The sequence below is a fragment of the Papaver somniferum genome, chromosome 11 (genome assembly GCF_003573695.1).
Source record: "Papaver somniferum cultivar HN1 chromosome 11, ASM357369v1, whole genome shotgun sequence".
Classification (NCBI taxonomy): Eukaryota; Viridiplantae; Streptophyta; class Magnoliopsida; order Ranunculales; family Papaveraceae; genus Papaver; species Papaver somniferum.
The window spans coordinates 51,529,955-51,533,023 of NC_039368.1; the positions used below are offsets into that span (position 1 = coordinate 51,529,955).

The 3,069-nt window shown below is 34.0% G+C and overlaps 1 long non-coding RNA gene across 3 annotated transcripts; it reads right to left on the minus strand.

The window, feature by feature from the left end:
* Positions 1-614: 614 nt before the first annotated feature.
* LOC113321552 lies at positions 615-2,721 on the minus strand. Of its 3 annotated transcripts, XR_003346747.1 has the most exons (7): positions 2,586-2,721; positions 2,275-2,375; positions 2,073-2,154; positions 1,895-1,994; positions 1,488-1,621; positions 914-1,371; positions 615-779 (listed from the first exon to the last, which is right to left on the minus strand). It is a non-coding gene; the product is annotated as an uncharacterized LOC113321552 (long non-coding RNA). The 3 variants fall into 3 exon arrangements; XR_003346746.1 differs by having other exon boundaries at positions 615-1,371; XR_003346748.1 differs by having other exon boundaries at positions 615-1,371; positions 2,512-2,662.
* Positions 2,722-3,069: the final 348 nt, after the last annotated feature.

Below are 3,069 nucleotides of genomic sequence, written 5' to 3' on the forward strand. Positions count from 1 at the left end.
CTACAACCAAAAATATTGATCCGACGCTTATACATATATTGGCCCAACCGAAAGTTAGTGAAGTTACTCGCCACTAATGGAATCAGGCGTATAAGTTCTTGTCTATGGTGGAGAGTATAATCGATGTATTTAACTTTAAGTTCATACTCCAACGTGATACAAACCTATCTTTCTTTGCTTTCAGATGATGGGAATGCAACGCTTGTGTATATTTGCAAGGGTTGCAGATTGTAGCCTTTATGGTGCAGTAAAGCAAAGATTTTTGAACATTTAGCTGTTAACATATGATTAGTTCCGTGGAAAAAAAGTATCATCAAATTTAAAAATATTCATCATGAAAGGTGATGCAGATTCCTTGTATGTCGTAAACTTAGAACGGGTCTGTTCATTATGTATGAAACTGGAAAGTAACCATTTATTGTATACTCTGTATAGACTGTAATTATTAGGTTCCTTGCACTCCGAATTATGTAAACCTCAACTACAAAGTGCAATATAACACTCTAAATGAGTGAAAGTGTCTAGTTTTGGACTCGCAATACTTTCAGGTGACGCCTATTAAAATCTGAATGTAAGAGCACGTACGTAGTAGATATGACAGTAATACAAAAATAGAAAATCAATAGGTAATCCTGGATTTCATCCCGATAGATCAATATTTATTATCCGGGCTCAAATTCCTTATTACGATGAAGACCATTATTAAGTACACCTCATTATCACTTGCATTAACCGCATGTAGATGAACTATTTTTGTGTTTGGGTTCAGTAAACCATACCTGATTGATGCAATATAAGAGATTTGAGGTGAATACTTTTAGACATATAAGGTCATCTTCTTTCGATTGACCAACAAGCTTCAGAGATAATAGTTGATAGAATCATAAGACCACTAAAAAAACGCAATAACTACCTTAAGACAGATGAGCTGCAGAACATTTAACTCCCTATTCCAATTGAAAAAGAATCCGCTGTCATTGTTTACAGGCCTGAGGTTTCGTTTTTCAGACCCGGGCAGAAGTTTCTTAATGAATAAAGCGCATCCTCGCAAAATTGTGGCTCAAATTTCCAAATCGTTTTGCATACCTGGGTATAGTGAAGTGAAATACATACCCCTGCTGCCCTGGAGTAAAACTGTTCGGTGTTTTTTAAATTCGGTTATGGGTGTCTAAACTGTAAAGGCCTAAGTACCATCTTGGAAAATCAATAAAATTCACAGAAGGACTTGGTTTCAGGCAAAGGCTTTTCCTTCTTCTTCTAACAGAAACTTCACACGCTGCCTCCCTCCACAAGTTAATCCAGATATTTGCCCATGTATTCCTTAAATCACGAATTCACATACCCCTCTTTACAAACTTAACCAATCCACCTCTGTCATTAATTGGAAAAATAGATAATACAAAACCTAGTTAATTCCATGCATGCCAAAGCCACTCAATAAGCATATACCACATAAAGAAATTAAAAAGCAATGTCAGAGTAATCACCTTAGGCACCGTTCTGGATTAACCTGTTGCTAAATCAGTAGGACACATGAACCTATCAGCAGAATGACTCTAGATTAAATTACAAACTTGATCCTTCAGATCATGCTTGTATTGGACGCTAGACAAACCATCAGCTATTGCAAACAAAAAGAAAATCTTAGGAATACCAAAAAAGAACGATATCATTACCGCTATTTAAATTATAATAAAGTCAAAACAAAAACAAAAAATCCTACTGGTTGATTCTGAAAAGTACAACCACGAATCAAGATCTGTGTCTTATATAACAGGTTTCCACAGATCCAAAACAAAAATGCAGACAGTAAAATAAAAAAAAATAAAAAGGGGGGGAGGGGAATAAACATACAGATAACAATCAGAACCCGACGAATGAAAATTGAACAAACCTTTTTTTCTTCCTGATTTAGCAATAGACGAAGTAGTGATCGCATAAATTAATAAACAATAATAAGATTTCCATAACTCGTTTTGATGCATCGATAAGACCTGCAGAGCGAGAAACAATCATGGCAATATTTGCAGGAATTTCTTCCAAAAAAAAATCAAGAATTGATGAGTTTATACCTTGATATTGCTTGATGTATACCCGGTTACAGGTTCATGATCGAGCAAAAGAAGTTCACAATAGGTTTATGATTGAGGGTACCTACAAAACGAATAGCAAGCCAAAATAGATTAGACAAAAAAAAATCATAAACCGCATGAACAAAAAAAAATCAGGAAGAGAAGCATCGTGGACAGGATTTGGCGAGAGAAAGAAATTTACAAATTTTTCGTGACACGAGATTTCTTTCCATGCAAAGATCTTTTAGGAATCCCATTGAAAGAACATTTCTAGTGGCGATTGGTTACATTTTCTGATGATAACTACAATAAAAGCAACAGACATAGGTTAGACAACCAAACCATAAACTGCAAGAAGCCCTAAACTCCATATAACTGAGAGACGAACAAAGAACCTAGAAAAAAAAAAGCATCATGCAGCAATGAGATTTGCGTTTACCCGAGTGCATATAAAAAAACGTTGTTTATGATTTCAAGATATCGTTAGGAAAAAAGGATTTTAGAATTTCATACCTTCTATGAAATCTATGGATCAATATTATTGTGAGGAGAGGTACCTCAGCATTTGCAGATCAAAAACTGAGAAATAGATATTTACAAAACTTTTATAATTTTGAATAATTACATTATTTTCATATCACGAAATTAGTGGTTGGAAATATTTGTGTATAAAAAATATATCACATATCAAGCATAACATAATTAAAAATCGGCTTTATTTAGCTTATTTTTTATTTTAGACTTTTTATTTTGTTTTCTTTTATGAAATTAGGACGGTTATTGGTAGTTGGTAAAACCCACAATAAAATACTGCAAGTGCACAGTGTCTAACTAGCAGAACAAGTACAGGTCGTTCCCACGAGGAGTGTGAAATACTACTACTAATTAATATCTAAACTAACTAATCGACAAAATGATGTTTGAACGATTTCCAGAAATTTGGAACAAAATGAAATAATAATAATTCTAACAGTAAACAAAATGAGAGCCGGTTATT